Source organism: Choloepus didactylus, chromosome 5 (assembly GCF_015220235.1).
Source record: "Choloepus didactylus isolate mChoDid1 chromosome 5, mChoDid1.pri, whole genome shotgun sequence".
Taxonomy (NCBI): domain Eukaryota; kingdom Metazoa; phylum Chordata; class Mammalia; order Pilosa; family Megalonychidae; genus Choloepus; species Choloepus didactylus.
This window is the reverse complement of record NC_051311.1, coordinates 12,915,773-12,934,271: the sequence shown is the minus strand read 5'-3', so window position 1 is coordinate 12,934,271 and position 18,499 is coordinate 12,915,773. Positions and strand designations below refer to the sequence as shown.

Sequence of the window (18,499 nt, the reverse complement as noted above, 5' to 3'; positions counted from 1 at the left end):
GAGAACTTGGCAAACTTGTGTTCTGATGTCAGATGGAAGGCAGAACTTGTAAGCGATAACTATGGATATTTAGCTGAGGAGATTTCCAAGCTAAGTGTGAAAGGTGTGGCATGGTTTCTCCTTGTGACTTATAGTAAAACGGAAGAGGAAAGAGATAGGCTGAAAACTGAACTCGTCAGCACAAAGGAAACAGCATGTGATGATTTGGAAAGTTCTCGGCCTATCCAGGTAGCATGCTCTTAGACTATGGCGTCCTCCCTGGGTTTCCAGGATGTGAGTCCCCAGAGCACAGAGCTCCATGTGAGTGGTTAACTGAACAACCCTTTGCTAAAAGGGTTTGGCTGAACATGGATCCAGTCAGCCATTTCAGAGGCAGTCAGGATTGGAAATACCATTATGCAGGTAGGATTGGTGGAAAGCCCTTTTGTCTGGTTTGGACCCCCTTGAACTGCATGCAAAGCCAACAGTGGTTTTGCAAAATTTGTATGAACAGAAGCACTGCCAACCTGGACTGAAAGGCACAGAAAAGGAACAAATTGAGAAAAAGAGTGACTTTAAGGGCAGAACCATGGAAGCAGAGGTCTGGACCAAAAAGATCTCTTTGGGCCAAGAGAGAGGGCCCACCCACACATTTGGAAAGGGGTGTCTGTCCCTGCACTTGGAGGGGCCAGGACTCTGCCACTATGTTTGGGGTGACTTAGGCCACCACCCCAATGCTTGGAGAAGGTAAGTCCTATACCCCAGGTTTTATGTAGAAGGGACTGCCATCCCAGCTCAGAGAAGGTGGAGCCGAGGCCTCAGAATTTGGGGAGAGCGTGGCCACTGTGTGAGCACTTGGAACAGAATGGGGGAGGTGGGGCTGCCTCTCCAGCAGGCCCACAGGACAAATTATCAAGCCACAGGTGGCTCTCAGACTTTGCTGGGTTTCGGATTTGTTTAGGGCCCACAACCCCTGTTTTCCTTCCAATTTCTCCCTTCTGGAATGGGAATGTCTATCCTATGCCTGCCCTATCATTGTATTTTGAAAGCAGATAGCTTGTTTTCAAGGTTTCACAGGTCCAGCAGATGGAGGGTGGACCACACTCATATCTGATTTTGTCGAGACTTTGGATTTAGAGTTGTTAGTGAAATGCCTTAAGACTTTTGGGATATAAGGAATAGGTAATTTGCTTGTGGTAAGAACATGTCTTTTTGGGGTCCAGAGGGCAAACTGTGATAGATTGAATTATATATTCCAATTTAGACATGTTCTTAATCTTAATCTATATTCCTGTGGGTGTGACTCCACTGTCAATAAGATCTCTGAAATATTATTTTTAGTTAAAGTGTGGCCCAACTGAATGAAGTTGGGTCTTGATCCAGATTACTGGAGGCCTTTACAAGCAGAAGAAATTCAGACGGTCAAAGAAAGCCACAGGGAGGAGCTGGAATCTTGAAACCAATGGAAACTGGAAGAGAAAAGAAAGGATAATTCCATGGAATGGGAAAGCCAAGGAACTCAAGGATCGCTGTCCAACCAGCGCAGCACCGACCCTGGGAGGACCAAGCCGTCCAGCTTCCAAAGCACTGCACCGATGAATTCCCGCTATTCAAGCCAACACATTATGTGGTTTTGTCTTGGCAGCCTGGAAAACTAAGTCAGTGGCTATTTACAGAAATATTCCTTTAGAAAGTGATTTCTTAGCCTTGGGGGAGAAAGGACACCGGAGAGACTTGATTTCCAATTCCAGCTCTGCGACTACATGGTTGTCTGACCTGAACATGTCATTTGCTTTGTCTATGATGATTTCCAAGCATTTCTCCAGTTCTAGAAAACTCTACTTTTGCAAAATCAGAGATTGTTTCTTCCTCCTTCTTAGGTTTAACATAAGAGATAGGAAGAGTCCACAAATGGGGACAGGGAGACTGCACTTGAAAGACCCTGGAAGTTTGCATCATTTGGTCTGGAATCAACTGCATCATCTTTAAAATGCATTTTGAATTGGGCTTCATATCAATTGATCAGAGAAGCCATTTTCTTTTTTTCAGTTTGTGATATTCATTAACAGTGAAATTTCATAGTCTTCCCATACCAAAATTTTTATAGAAGAATCCATATCCTAAGGTATTCGAGGAAGTGGGAGCTTTTCTTAGCACTACCTGAGAAGTGACAGTATTTTTCCATCCTACAGGAAGCAGTATTTGACAGCTAATGAATCTGTTTTGTTCTAAAACTACCATCTGTTCCCAGGCACTTTTTAAGGTTTATATCATCACCAGCATGTATGAGATATATAAATACATTTTTGTAATTGCTCATTTCCAACAAGAAGGTAAAAACACAGTTACATGTAGACTTAAAAGATTTACTATTTAAACAAATGGGGCTAAGTTTATATGTTAGCAAATTAAGAAATTTGATATACTCACTGACCCTATGGCTATGCATGCCTTTGATATCTGTAAAAACTAAAGGAATTTTTTAATGAAACAGAATTGTATGCAGTGCTGGAGGTGATAGTTCCACACACAGCGTCCACACAAATCTTCTAACTCTAGTAGCTATTCTGCACCACATCTCTTCGGGGGCATGTCTCAACAGCACTGGCTTCTTTTCTAGTTAGAAGCATGCTGGTACCACTGGAAATATAACTTAAGTAATAAGCCACTTGAACTTCTTTTGACTAAAGAATGAAAGAGAGGAAGGTTCACAATATTTGAAAATAAACTAACACTTTAAAATTGAAAAAGAGAGTCAACCCTTCTCAGAAGTTAAGAACCTTATGATATAAAACTTGGGAACTCTCGGCAGCCACAAGAAGGAAGGATGTCTGTAGTGAGAGAGAGTGAAGCTTCCACCCAGACAGAAGCAGAGATAAAAGACACACAGACACATTATATGGGCACCTTATATTTCATGCCAGATTGTTCTGTAAACCCACAACTTCTCTAATAAAAAAAGAGAAAGAAAGACGCAGAGACAGACTCCTGCTGGCATTTGAATCCCTGGTTCATTTTAACTCCATGCCTTACCTCACCCAACTTGTTCGTTCAACCCTTTCTTCAGTTCTGTATTCCAGTTAAATCTCCTTATATGACCAAGCTAGTTCAAACTGGGTTTCTGTCATTTCCAACCACACAAGTCCTGACTGATGCATAAAATATCGAAATATCCCTACATTTTGTCCTAGTTCTCCATTCCTTGTTCTCCAGTTAATCTGGTAAGTTAGTCCATGGTTATGAGTTCTCTAGGTGCAATTGAGGTCTTATCCTGCCAGGGTAACCCAGATATCTTTTTAACTGGACCTTGGGAAGCCTTTGCCTTAATCTGGGAGCCAAGGGTGGTGGGCAGTGAGGAGATGTGGGCCTAGGCAAGGACATGTCCCGTGGTTCCTTAAGTACATTGGTATCCAGACACCTGGTGCAGCTTTAAAGAAGGGCTGGTCCTGGTGAAAACAGAGAATTTGTTTCCTCTTTCCCTAGACCAGACCTCTACCAGGACAAGTCTTGGTAGAGGTCTGGTCTCCCACAGGAGAGGAGCTTAGGAAGCCAGTTGAGTTATAAGAGGACAATTAAAGAGCCGCACTCAGCATATGCAAGAGTCCTAGTTTGCTAATGCTGCCAGAATGCAAAACACCAGAGATGGATTGGCTTTTATAAAAGGGGGTTTATTTGGTTACACAGTTACAGTCTTAAGGCCATGAAGTGTCCAAGGTAACACATCAGCAATCGGGTACCTTCACTGGAGGATGGCCAATGGTGTCCAGAAAACCTCTGTTAGCTGGGAAGGCATGTGGCTGGCGTCTGCTCCAAAGTTCTGGTTTCAAAACGGCTTTCTCCCAGGATGTTCCTCTCTAGGCTGCAGTTCCTCAAAATGTCACTCTCAGTTGCACTTGGGATATTTGTCCTCTCTCAGCTTCTCCGGAGCAAGAATCTGCTTTCAACGGCTGTCTTCAAACTGTCTCTCATCTGCAGCTCCTGTGCTTTCTTCAAAGTGTCCCTCTTGGCTGTGGCAAGCTTGCTCCTTCTGTCTGATCTTATATACTGCTCCAGTAATCAAGGCCCACAATGAATGGGTGGGGCCATGCCTCCATGGAAATTATCTCATCAGAGTTATCACCTACAGTTGGGTGGGGCACATCTCCATGGAAACACTCAAAGAATTACAATCTAATTAACACTGATAGGTCTGCCCACACAAGAGTACATCAAAGATAATGGCATTTGGGTGGTACACAACACATCCAAACTGGCACAGCAAGCCTATGGCATAATGCTGGGTGTTGGCCCCTGGAGATAGAAGGGAATAGGACCCAGAAAGCTATTCTTGGAGAGAGCAGAGATGAGGGAAAGCATTCCAGATAGGGCAATGCCTTGCAGAAAGCCTGAGACAGGAAGCAGGTCTGGCACCATGAGTTGCAGAGTAGAGACAGGTGGGGAGAGCCTACAGAGGTGAGTGGTAGTGGTTTGATAATCTCTGAAGCTTGTGTTTAGGAGTCTGAATGGAGGAAGAATGTGCTTTAGGGAATTGAATTTGACATAGGCTTTACCGTGGGTTTCTAAACAGCAGAGCAATGTAATCAAAACAAGATTTTTGTAAGATTATTCTTCATGCGGTGTGAAGGAAATCTGAGAGAAGAGAGGAAGGCCAGTGGCTGAGCTCCAGATGGGAGACTGTTGCCAAAATTGCAGGAATGTTTGGGAAGGGGTAGGTTGAAAAGGATACAAAGACAGGGGTTGATGACTTGCTGCTGGGGAAATAGAGAGGGTGGGACTTCATTTGACTCGAAGCTGAGGAACTGGGAGGAGAGCCATTTTAGGCAGTTATTGGAAGGTGGGAAGGAGGGAAGAGGTAGAGAGAAGACTAAGACAGAATCTTTAAGAAGAAAGATGCAAGTGATGCTTTGAAACTTGGTAGGTCTTCTCAGATGAGAGTTTCCAAAGGGGGCTAAGAGCCTCCTCCTCCCCATGTCCCCCGCTATTGACTATGAGAGCAAACCACTGGGCAGGACAAGGATTCATTCTACTTTTGGCTTTTTCCAGGAAACATCTGAACTGCACAACGCAGGTAACTTATTAAGGCAATGATTTTGTAGACTTTTCTGCCAAGAGATTTATATGGAGATTCATTTTCATTCTTGCTTTCTCTTTGCGAGGAGGGCTTGTTTGAAAAATTAAATCAACAATGAATAATGATGATTGGGAATAATTGTGCAAGTAAGACCAGAGCTAAACATTTTTAAAAACAGATTCTGAAATTCTGCAGAAATTGTTCACTTTTAAACAGAGGAAACACATCTGAAAACCTAGAGTCTGCTTTTATAAGTGCTGAGTTAGGTAAGGATGGCTCAGAATCCGTCAATCACAGGTCCATTACATGGTACCCATTTGAGGACCTCTCTTGCCTGCTGCTGTCTATTCTTTGAATGAGGGTGACTGTTTTCTGTATCAGGTGACCCAGCCTGCCAGTCACAGCTGATCAGAGCCTGGTCAATGACCTGACCCACCAGGTTTGACAAAGAAGTTTGCCCAGAAAGAGACCATGGTGATTAGCTAAGCTAATTGGTTTCTCTTTCTCAGAAATTTTGCTCCCTACATACTCAGAGAGCTCATCTGTTCCAGTTTGCTAATGCTGCCAGAATGCAAAATACCAGAAATGGATTGCTTGTACAATGGGGGTTTATTAGTTCACACATTTACAGTTCTAAAGCCATCAAAGTGTCAAAACTAAGGCATCAAAAAGAGGATACCTTCACTGAAGAAAGGCTAATGGTATCCAGAACACCTCTGTTAGCTGGGAAGGCATGTGGCTGGCTTCTGTTGGTCCTTTGCTACTGGGTTGCATTGCTTTCGGCTTCTGATTCCAGTGGCTTTCTCTTTAAGCATCTGTGGGTTCTCACTTAGCTTCTCTGGGGCAAACTCAGGGCTTCATCTCTTAGCTTAGCATCTCCAAACGTCTTTCTGTCTGCATCTCCAAGTGTCTGGGTCTGTGTTGGCCCTCTACTTGTTTCTCCTGGGGCATTTCTATCCAAGGGTCTCTGAGTCTGTCTTCAAAATGTCTCTCTCAGCTTCTCTTAAGGACTCCAGTGAACTAATTAAGACCCACCTTGAATGGGCATGGCCATATCTCCATGGAAATAATCTAATTAAAATGTCCTATCCACAATTAGGTGAATCACATCTCCATGGAAACAACCTAATCAAAAGATCCCACCCACCATAGGTCTGCCCCCACAAGAGTAGATTAAAAGAACATAGTCTTTTATAGGGTACATAACAGATTGAAACCAGCACATCATCTAAAAGAGTCATATTGCCATCACTCCGGAGTTCAAGTCTACCTTTCTTGACTGTTCCCCATTAGCCAGCAGCTCCTTCAACAACGACTCTTCTTGAATTTCTAACAAGGTAGGCCAAATCCCCAGACCAGCTGGGCCATCAAAGGTGAATTTCACTCATGTTGGCTGGAACAGCTTCACCAGAGTTGGACAAGTAGAGTCTGGAGCCAGATTTGTAGGGCCCTCACTTCCACCACTCATTCTCCCCATGTCCACAACGTCAATGACTTCTCCAGCTGAAAGGGCATGTGAAAGAAGATGACGATGATGGGAAGTCACTGTGAACATGACTGTCCTTTACTGATGTATTTAAGAACACCAGCCTTCTCTCGTTAGGGTTGCCAGCTTCAGGGGCACCATTCCTTCACATGTCATCAAGAAGAAAGACCACTGACAGCAGCACCAACAGGTCTAGTTCTGAAGAGGAATTTGCTATTGTCCCATGGCCTTTTAAGTAGGAGCATAAAGGGGTGGCTGCCACCACCAATCATTAGAGAAGTGACTTCTCCGATGGATCTTTTAAGATCCAGCTCTTTCCAATTATCACAGAGATAATTTACTGGTCTTGCTGCCAGGTCAGAGCAATCTGCTTTTTTTGTCCGAAGCAGTAAGTCCTGAAACAGTAGCCTTTGCCCAGCTGTCTGGGCACCCAAGCATCTGCTTCTATCATCATCACGGGCCTGTGGGGGAATGGCCTGGTTTGTACAAAACAGCAGTCTTGTGCTGCTGCTGTACTTTTCAATAAAATGAAATTCTTCATTCTGTCCCCTAGGGAGTACAAAGTGCCCTTCTTGACTCAGACATTTACCTTTCTACAATTCCACTTAGTGTCTGGGTGCTGTGTGGGTAACTGAGATCCCTGTAGAGTGGCTATGTGAGCTGTCAGGAAATAGACTTCACCGGCACATCATTTAGCTGGCAAGGGGGAGCCCCTAGAATTTCAGAGGAAAAGACATACCCCATCCTTAGTGACTAAATTATAAAAAGCATGGAAAAGTAATATCACTCACTTAACCACCTTGCCAGAGGCAGGTGAGTTCTCAGATACTGTCTTCTGTGCAGGATAGGTTTGTAAAAGAAGTCTACACCCTTGGGTTGCTACCTGGACACAGAGAGGTCTGGAAGGTCTTCCTCCTTTTGCTAGGGGAGGCAAGTTTCTCTGGGCCCGTGGCCCATTCAAGACAGCTTGTGGCAGCCTCGTCAATATGCTCTGCAATTCCAAATGTCTTAATATATTTTTCCAAGTTCAAGCAAATATAAGTCTGTGTTTTTCTGGCTGCTATTCTGGGCAAATGAGTTCTGCTGGAATGTGCCTTCTCTTCTCCCTGAGAAACCATTTGAAAATGAATAAAACAGGGGCCTGAGCAATCCGACCTTCCCAGCTGGTTCTCACCAGCTCAGAGTATGTCTTTTGTTTCCTTCTACCCTTGACCAGCGTGATGACTTTGCTCTCATGCTGACTTTCATTCCTGTGAAGTGGAGGATAACGGACTGGCCGTCCCAACACACCAGATTTTAATTTAGACTCTCTAATGATTGGCAATGCCACGTTATCCAGGCTGTATGCATGGCCTTGCATTGTGATAAATGCACACAGACAGCCCTTTGCAATTTCACCACAAAATTAGGAAAGGAACGACCTGACAGCCACTGGGACGCCATCCCTCACCAATGTGGGCAGCCACATTTTCACATCTGGCTGCGTGTGATCTACAGCCTTGGAGGACCAGGTCTTTGAAACTCAACTTCAGCTGTAGTTACTGCAATCAACAAATACCTGTACATCAAAACTATTTTGAAAACCTTAATGTTCTAACTCTCTAGAAAGAAATAACTGTCAGATTTCTGGGTAGGTACCAAATGGCTCAAAAAAGCCTCTGCACGATATATATACTTAAGAAGTGACAACATGTCTGCCCCAGGGGGCTTTAGGCTAACTCCACTTCTCATCTCAGTCTAGAAGATTCAGAACAAATGGCAATACTCGGAAATTAGTGCTACCATCTAATTAGCCTACAGTCATGGCAGGCTGTGGAAAGCAGAGCAGACACAAATACAAGACAACTTTTTTGCTTTTTATCCTAATTCTTCCAAGGGACTTTTTCCTCCTTTTGCAGATATTAGCTTTTTAAAAAAACAACTCTCATTTTGAATGCATTTCCTCCCTTCTCACTCACTTCAGATTTTTCCAGTGTGCTGTTCCACATTTTGATGGCATGGTTCTGACAGGTTGGCATCGGCTGGTGTTTGCTGTTGGGCATTTCTGATGTGACTTTGGCTTCACTTCATGCAAAAAAAACCTTTTTTCCAGAATGAATATAGGTTGCTAGGGAACAACTTCTCATCAAAATCTAACAAATTTGGAGCAAACCTTGGTTCCTCTATCTCCTTGGCTGCCCATCGGCTCACTTATTATGTAACAATTGTCCAGTGTCATTAGTATGGACACAAATATTAAGTCAATTATCCCATTCCATGGATTTGGGATAAAATGTCACCAGATTGACAGGCTTACTGAGAAGCACATGCTGTTCCTAAAGAACCCTACTCTAAACATACTGGAAGGTGAACTTATTCACCTTCGGAGGAGAGCTATGACCTCGTTGGATTCTCCATTACCAAGGCACACACATTCTCTTAAGCAACTTTGACAGCTGCAACCCATTCCATTCTGAATTCCAAGGCCTTTTTTCTTCATGGAAAAATAAGATGGTTCCTAGAAGTCTATAGAGAGTTCTTACTTGTGCAATCAGAATTGAAGTAAAATAATTAAACCCTTAAAAATTAGTTTGATGTTGGGCTGGAAAAGAGGGATCTGGCCTTCTTAAAATAAGCAGTTCTTGCTTATTTTATGGGAAAATGATTATTTGTTGGGATGTAATAGAGAAAGTAAAGGAGATGGCGGGCATGTACTGGTGGCATATGCTCCGTAGCTTCCTCACTACCACACCACTCTGTGGATTGTCTTCATGCCCTTCCCTACCGTTTCTGGATTCTCTTTCCATGTGGGGATCTCTGGCAGCTGGAGATGAGCACATCTGCATATCTTGCTGCTTTGCCCTGGAACTGTTTAGGTGGGTGCTGAGCTGGGTACATCAGAATTACCCCGATGTGACCCTCCGATTTGTGAGGTGACATGTTATCAGCCTGTGGACATACGGAAGCCAGTGTCAGGGAGCTCGGCTGGGTTTTTGAGACTTTCAGGCAGAGAATTTGGCTCAAGGTACATAGAAAATACTTAAAGTTGCTGAAACTTTCCATAAATTTATAATATAGTCACATTATTTTCTGCTTGACCTATTGTCTGCTTGGCATACTTTCAGTGAAATTTGGAAGGAAAGGGTGAAAGTCAGGACAGTAATTTCCTGGCCACAGGTACAATATGTATTAATATCTTAATGACAAAGTACAGTATCTTCTAATATCTAAAGGTAGAGCTGTGCAAACATATCATGCTCCTGTCTGCCTCAAAGAATGCTCCTGATTTAATATCAGATTATTTGTCCATGGCATTTTTGTTATGATTTCCAACACATTTGTTCTGTTCCATTGGGCCCAAACTACTCTTCTAAACCCTGAAATCTAACGCTTTACTCTTCTGTCACACACGTATACATACACACACACGTACACATACACACACACGTACATGCACACACAACCATATGCTCGGATCTAGACCTAAGACTTCATGTTTTATGTTCAATAAATATCCTCTCTTTCAAATCCGCTCTTGGAATCTTGTGCTATCTGGGCTCCCTCCATGGAAAATTGAGTGTAGCTCTAAATATCCTTCTTTAGCATCTTGACTAAACTCCTTATGATATTCCAGTAGCTTAAAGACATGCTCACACTTTGTTTTAACCTGAAATTCACATGCTCTTTGCAGTAACCTTCTTTTGTCTTTTTGTCTGGAAGAAAGAGAAAGAGAGAGAAGCCAGTCTTGCTTTCCAACCCAAAGGCTATGTAGTTCGGTCCTTCCTAGAATTTGTTAATGCTCTGTTATCTCTGTAATACTTTTTCCACCAACACCAAATGAATATGGAAATAGTTTCCTGCCTTGGTTCTCAACAAAGGAGGGAACTGTGCTCATAAGTTATATTTAGTCACCAGAAATCGAAGCTCCTAATAGCTCCCGTGTGCAGAGCTCTCTGATGTGCCAGGTGCTTTGCATTTCTCTCGTGAACTCGCATGTGAGCTGCACGAAAGGTGCAGCAGAGGGACAGCTCACACTGATGGGGTGCCACCGTGGGACTGAATGCTTCCTTGCACTATCTCGTTTTAGCCTCATAAATGACCATGGGCTGTTAGCACACAAGGAAATGGAGGCTCAGAGGACGGAAGTGGTTTGCCCAAAGACATGCAACAAAATGGCAGGAATAGGATGCAAAATAAAGCTGTCTGATTCCAAAGCCTATGTGCTCTTTCTCCAGCTTACGTTACCTCCTGGCAAGCACTTTCCCATGAATGCGTTAAGTTCCCTAAATGTGGCAGCAAAGTGCTCTGTGGTTAATGAAATCAATGGAGCAAGTGAACACGTGTTACTAAGAGAGCTTGGTCAGTATCAGGTTATGTTAGGATTGATCACATGTAAGAATCAGGGAAACATGTTTAACATGCAGATATCTGAGCCCCACCTCTAAGTTCCCAGCCAGTAATGGCTAACAGCTAATTTTGTTTTCCAAACGGTCAATAAACTTACTGATTCATGTTTTAGATCAAGACCATGCCATCTCTAGTCCTAATAGTTTATTTTGTGAGTGGCAGTTGTCATCAGGTCTCTCGCCATTAGGAAACTTACAATCAGGTGTGATGCATGAGGTCTTCATGCTCACAGATATGTGGCAAGAAGGTGTGCACTTATCTTGAGATATTAGTAGGAATAGTGTCTAATATGGCATGAAATGTGAAATAAAGCTTGTAACCTGGAAAATGGGAACATTAAATAAATATACTTTACTGAGCAGCCGCAGAAGTTAATTACAAATGAAAGATGTTTTGTGGCCTTTGATTTAAATACCAGGTGAATTCTTAGGCTACTAGCCTCTGGCCAAAGGCCTCTATAAGGAAGAGGAGAGTCTTGTTTTCCTAAAGATATGATGTACTTGTGTCACGGGATTCTTTTTTAGTGTTTCAAATCGACGTGTAAGAAAATCTACCTGTCTTTTAATTTTTCAACACATTCCCTTAAATACAATTATTAAGACCTTAACCTTTTACATTAAATGGCTAAAAATCAGATTTACCATCCTCCTGTTGCTTCAACACTAGAATATTTTTGTCCTCATCTTCCTTGGGCTGACACATCACCGTTCCCCATGTTCTATTGCCTTGTTATTTTGCAGTTTCTTAGCAAAGCTGGTAAATGTAAAAAAATTAATAATACCAAAAAAATGAGGGCCATATTTATTGTTGTGAGGTAGCAGCAAAGAACTAGCAATTGGGAAGAGTTCCACATTGTTAAATTAATCCTTCAATGTATGAAATCCATCATGACCCCATATTCAGAATGAAAGAGATGTACCGCCTCATTAAATAAACAGGTGGCCTCTAACTATGGAGAAGGTGTCTTTCTCTGGAAAAGACAGCTATTTCATTTATAAATAGCATCAGTTCCCAGAATTTTATTATCATGGCTCCAGTGTATGTCATGCAGAGAGACAAAAAGAGAGAGTTGGACTTAATACTACATCTGTGACTAGTTAGTTATGGTAACCTCCAGGTCTTCGGTAGTTTCAACAAAAGTTCTAGTACACATTCCAGGTATCAAAAGCTATAGGGAAAACTGTACAAATATTTAGACAAAGAATTAATGCATTCTCTAGTTTGGAAAAAATGAAAAAGTACATGCAGTTCCCCGCTGACTTGAAAAGGCCCTCAATTCAGCCTGTCATCCTTTCACTCGGCTTTTGCCGAGTTCCCACGTGGGGACGGAGACCCTCCTGGTGGCTTGTCTAGAAACACAGTGTCCTGCCGGACCTTATCCGTGCTGACTGGGAAAATGCCCCACGTTCTCTGGGGAGGCTAGAGGGGGCAAAGGAAACATTGCAACAGTTACGTGGGAGCTTAGAAAAACGAACCAGTTGTTCTAGCTAGATGACACCCTGGGCTTAGGTTTTATTGCTATTTTCCGACTACTGCTGATGAAAGGTTGACTTTCACTTGATTTAATTTCTTGTCTCCGACTCATATTTCATGGCAATTAGCTGCCTCCTTGCAGACCACTAATTATCTTCTCTGGTCTCTCTTGTTCACATGTTTTAATTTTATTTGCTATTAGAAAATTTAATTTTTGTTGGATTAAGCAAAACCCATAAATAGCATGATATCTGCTTGATAAACACATCATCCAGGTACTTAAGAGGCAGACAAACAGTGTTTTTAGGACGATACATTGTGTTTCATGTAGAACGTGGAAAAAGCAAATGTAAAACCCTAAATAGACTTAAAACAAATAGACAAAGAATTCAAGAAAATCCAGACTGTTTCTTCAAGTGCTGGCCATTTTGTGTCTTCTTCCTTCGGTAACTCTTGGACATCAGCTGATATTTTTTTGACCCCACTCAGATGATAAGGTTTATACCTCAGCATTTACACAATGTGAGTTTAAGTGGCCATTTGTACTTTGGAGATGTCCAACAATCCAAACCAAGAGATAGTTGTGTCATCTGCCTTTCTAAAGGTATGGGGCTGGGTTGCCGTGGACAGAGGGATGAGCAGTGCCTTCTGCCAAGGAACTCAGAACCTACTAGCAGAACTGAATATGTATGTCCATAAAGCAAATTCAAGGTGTCCCATGATAAATGTTCTACAAGAAGAATAAATAAAATGCTATGGAAGTTTTAGGGAGGCAGACAAGATCAGGAAAGCTTTCTTTTATAAGAGCTGTACATTCTCTTCAACACTCAACTAGAATAACTACTTCAAAAATACACAACCTTGTCAATAAATTCTACCCTTATGTTCACGGGAGAATATAAGTCAAGACCTGGTCAAGAGCCTGGCCCATAAGCATTAAATGACAGTTAAGATGTCAACTCTCCCCAACACCTTGGAGTCATTTTTGTGTTGCCACTGATGACTTTATGGAAGCCTGGTAAGTCATTCTCTCTGCATATGGAAGCATTTCCTTGCAGTTAATGGTTCCCATTTTAAAAATAAAATGTCATATAGGATTAAATAAAATGCTCTGGTTAGTTTTGCATGATTTTCGAATAAGCTGGTACATGATAGCGAGAAAGGTGGCCCAGGGGTGTCTGGCCAGATGTATGTCTTCTAGAAGAAGCACTGGTGTCCCCTCTGCACAGCAGGAACCCAGCCAGCCACTGGCATCCCTTGAAGGGCAGCAACCCTCCAGGATTTTCCTTCTGAGTTAAAGAGTTGCACACTGCAGGCCAGGAGATGCTTCAACTATTCTGTCTAGCAGTGATAAACAGCAACCCCGTGCTTGGGAGAGAGGCAGGAGGGCTGCTTGTCATTAACATGTAGCTGACAAAAAGAGAGCAAATAGTTAGGAAATGATTTTGCTCGTGCAGTAACCATCCCAGATTCAGCCACCTCAGAGCAAAGGTATATGACTGGAAAACATTTGCTCTGTTTTATTAACCTCCGGGTTGCAAGTTTTCTGTGCAGGTTAGTGCCCCAAACTCTCAGTCAATAGTTAACACCTAATGCATGTTGTTCTTTATTCACAAGAGGCATTGCTGTGCTAGTCCTTTTCGGCATTATATGATGATGTTGATGGCTCCTGTTTTTTGGGTGTTTATTATGGACCATTCATTCTGTCAGGTTCTTGACATATTTTTTTTATTTCCTGTCCCCTAACCCTGCTTCTTAACTTTAGTGCATGTGAGAATCATCTGGGCTTTTATTTAACATGCAGATTCCAGAGTCTCAATTATAGAAATTAGAGATTCTGATTCTGAACGTCACAAGGATGCCCACGAACCTGGCTTTTAACCAAATCCCCCAACTGAGGCTGAAGTAGGTAGTCCAAGGAAAAAGAGTTCTAACTTATGGTTAAAAATAATTATGCAGCATAGCTTCTGACTCATGCATGTCGTCAATATCTAAACACTGGAGAATGTTTGTAAAAATGGAAAGAATAGGCAAAAAATTCTAAACACAAGCTTTATTGGCTGTTGACATAAAACTCCCTATAGTTTTTGTATAGCCATTATCTTCAGACTTTCTTGAACAAACCAATAAGAGAGACTTCAAAGTTTTCTAGAACATCAGTGTTTTAGAAATGACACTGGATAGTGTTTGACAGACTAAGAGAAACATCCAAGAACGTCTTATTCCATTCAAGGAAACCTTATAGCAGGTCCTCAGAGAAGAACTCTAGCTCAGGGAGGGAGGAGAGTTACTCCAGTTCCTTTAGAAGGCAATGAATTAAAGAACCAAGAGCTTTGTCTTTTTTTTTTTTCTTTTTTTTTTTTTAATTTCTTAAGCAGGCCATGAAGCATTCTTTCTCTGGTCATTTCACATCTCTGATGACTCAGTCACCCAAGCTCCTTCCTGAGACTGTGAGTTCCCTTCTGCAGGACTCAGAGGAAGGAGGGGCCATTTGAGTGTCCGGGGCAGGATGAGATTTCCACCAGCGTCACGCTAAAAGTGATTTTAAATCATATTTTCTATTTTGCATCATAGAAACAAATAGCTACTTTTCCCTCTATGTTTAAATCTCCCCAAATCAAGCAGGTAGGAGAAAGGGACTGAAGTTGCAGGCAAGTGGAGTGGGTGGAATTAGGAGAAGAAAAGTGTTTCTTCTAATGGTTGAAATAAAACTTACTCAGGCGCTTTCTGAGTTACAAAGACCTGGCTTAAGAAAAAAATGCCCTCTTTTCTATAAACTTAATTACATGCATATGTTTATGTGTGTTTGGATGTGTATATATATGTATGCATGCACATGTATTATAATGCATGATATAACCTAAAACTACGTTAATGTGTATATGTATTGTTGGTTTCTCACATCTCACCCCCACATTCTATGTCTATGTCCTGGAAGACCAGTGGCCCAGTGGATTTTTCTCACCACCTCCTACCATTATTTCAGGAACTGCCATACTCCCCTTTACTGCTGTCTTCCTCCTACTATCCTCCTTTTATAATTCTGAAAATCACCTGCTCATACTCATGTATCTTTAAACCTTGCGCTCCTCCCTCTTCATAATTCTTCTCCCAAGTCTTCCGACAAACTTCCCATCTTTCTCTGGTTTTCTCTCGCCCCCCACCACCCCTTTCCTTCTTTCTTCATTTGCTTGTTCATTTGCAACGGCCTTCACTAGGGCTGGAAAGCCTCAGAGCCGGGTGAGTGAGATCCAGTACTGGGAAGAGGGAAGCCACACATTTCAAAATGAGGTCATCATGATAAAGAGCCAGTGTCCAACAACCAGCAGAGAATCTTTGCAATTGTCAAGTAGTCTTCTTCAGAATCTCCAGGATCTTGTTGTCCTTGCCCTCCCCTAATTGAATCTGCTCTTACCAACCGTTCCGTGAACACATTCTTTCTTATTAAACTTTATTTGATTTGATTTAGCTTAGTCCCTGGTATTGCCACAATATTTTCTACGGCAACTACACAGCATTTCAGCTACATTATAAAACTTTCTGGGGTTGACCCAGAAACCCAACAAAACAACACTGTTCTGTGGGGAAACATGCTCTAATCTCAAGTCACCGACTGATAAATGATCTTGGGGAACATTTGGCTCTGTCCATGGCTGCACAGACCTCGGCACATATGGATACCCCACGACAACGAAAAGTGATTTCATTGAGTTGACAAATTGAGCAAAAACAGTAACCCGAGATGTCACTGCAGCAATCCATCCTCGAAATCTGCTCTGATGATAAGTAGCAGTGTCTCCACCATTAATGACTGGGATTCCTCAGAAAAGCACCCTGCATTTCCTTTTGCTTTTTCTTTTCTTCCTCATCTTACTTCCCCAGCCTGTACTAGTAGTACAAGTGCTCGTGGTAGTATCTGGCATTTTCTGCATTCTTAAAATGTGTCAAGCACTGCATGAGGTGTCAAAAAGGCTTGCTCTCTCGTTTAATTCTCATGACTTTCCTAGGAGGTGGGTATCAGCATTCTCCCCTTTTGTTAGAGAGGAAGAATAAGTGAAGAGAAATAAAATGACATGTCTAGAAAGTGGCAGCAGCAGCCCAGGGTGGCACCCAAGCTGCCAGACTCAAGCACTTGGCCATGCAGCCCACCCCCTTGCCCCCCAATTCCCCCATCTGGTTTCTTCACCTGCACTGTCGATAACACATAATACAGCACTTGTTTATATCAGCCATTCTTTTCCAAAAATAGTGCAGTTGGTCTTTTTGCTCTGCTAGACTGCATGTGCCCCATAACCAGGGCCTTTACTCAGTGGGTCAAAGCAAAGGTCTCGGGTCTGATTTCGCAGCCTGAGTGCTTCCCTGAGACCCAGTTTCCACGTCTGTAGAGTGGCACCCACTTCCTAGGAGTGTGGCGAGGATTGAAAGAGATGAAAAGCCTGCGTAGGCAGGAAATCTTGAGGTATTGTCACGGCTGTGGCAGCTATCAGTCCCAAATCCATGCTGTGGCTAAATGGTTTTTCGAAAACTCGTTTTGTAGGACAACCTGCTGGTTCTGCCATCCATCTTTGCCTTGGTGGATTTGACCAGCCTTTTGGCACTCCCCAACTCAGGAGCAAAGTTTAACATTTTATCTCATCTCTCTGTCCCTGAGCAGACCCAGGCAGCAGTAAAATATGTCTGCCCTCCCCTGCTGCAAGAGAAAAACGTGGCTCAGGAGTCAGGCAATGTTCTTTCTTGTCTGAATGGTCCCGCTGGCCACCTCCTACTCTTGGCTTTAGACAAATCATACTCTAGGCCTCAGTGTCCTAATCTGTCACAGGAGAGGATGCACCGCCTGAGCTCTCGGGTCCCTTACAGCTCTAGGGCTACCACTCTTAGATCCCCCCTTTTTTTTAAAGAAGCAAATTCCAAACACTAAGCTGTCCGCAGTTTTCCACTCTTCGTTGCATCCATCTGCGTGTTTGTGTAAGTGTGTGATTGTGTGTAGATGTTGTGTTTGTGTCTAGGTCTGTTTGTATGTGGGAGTCTTTGTGCGCGTGCAACAGTGGATGATTGTGCGTTTGTGTGTTATGTATACCTACGTAAGTTTGTGTGTGTGTGTGTGTGTGTGTGTGTGTGTGTGCGCGTGCGTGCATCTGTGTGCGGGTGTTTGAGTGTAAGTGTGGACATTCGCTCCGGGTTGGAGAGGTCCTAACCCTAGTGACAGGAAAAGAGAAGGAGGGGTGGCCAGCCCACCCGCGCCTTCCGCCGCGACCCAGCGCAGCAAGGCCGAGGCCGGCGCGCGCGGCTCCGGAACCCTGGCCGCCCTCCCGCGGAGGGAGCCCGGGCGCGCGACCGGGAGGCCGGGGCGGGGAAATGGGCGGGGCTTCGTGGGGAGGTGGGCGGGGCGGCGGCCGGGAGGGGCGGGGAGATGGGCGGGGCGGCGGGGGCGGCTCCGGGCATGCTCGGCAGCGGCCGCCGCGGGCGGGGCGCGTCGCGCTGGTCCCGGGCCGGCCGGAGCGGCGGCGGCGGCGGCGGCGGCGGTGGCGGCGGCGCTGGGCAGCATGAGGGAGTCGCTCGGTGAGTCCCAGCGTCTCTCGCCCCTGCTGACTCCCGGCCTCCGTGGAACCCAGTCCCACGGCCCTCGGCGGGCCTCGCCCCCATCTCCCGCCCTCTCCCCCCAACTTCCACAGCCCAGGGTTGCGCTCCTCTCCCCGCCTGCCCCGGCGTTAGGGGTGCCGGGACCCCCGAGCGCGCCCCTCCCGGAGCCCCGCGCGGTGCAGCGTCCGGCAGCAGACCGCGGTGGGCCCTCAGCCCTGCGGTGGGGAGGCGCCTGCTGGGCTGGAAGGGGAGACCCTGGCCCTCGGGTGCCCCGCCCGGAGCGCGGGGGTGCCCCGGCTGCGCGCCGCCCCGGGGCCCACGGTCCGGCTCGCGGACAGCGGCTGGCGTTGGCGCTCGCGTCGCCTTGCGCGCGGGGAGGGCCCCGGGGGCGGGGGGCGCCCGCTCCCCTCTGGGAGGCGCTCCCCCCTTCCAACCCCCAGCGCCCGGTCCAGCCCACCTCCTCCGTCGCCCGCGCGCCCCGGCTTGGTGGGGACGTCCGCGCCGCTGCCCCGGGCTGGACATCT

The 18,499-nt window shown here is 44.6% G+C and overlaps 1 protein-coding gene across 3 annotated transcripts in view; it reads left to right on the top strand.

The window, feature by feature from the left end:
- The window catches only part of JCAD (junctional cadherin 5 associated), an 81,763-nt gene that overhangs the window by 19,677 nt on the left and 43,587 nt on the right, over positions 1-18,499 (top strand). Inside the window, exon 1 of one of the 3 annotated variants that reach the window (XM_037837959.1) lies at positions 17,868-17,954. The exons of the other annotated variants lie outside the window; for them this stretch is intronic. The gene's annotated coding sequence lies outside the window, so the exon portion shown is untranslated. Of the gene's footprint in view, positions 1-17,867; positions 17,955-18,499 lie in introns of those variants that run through there. 3 annotated transcript variants of the gene reach the window in all.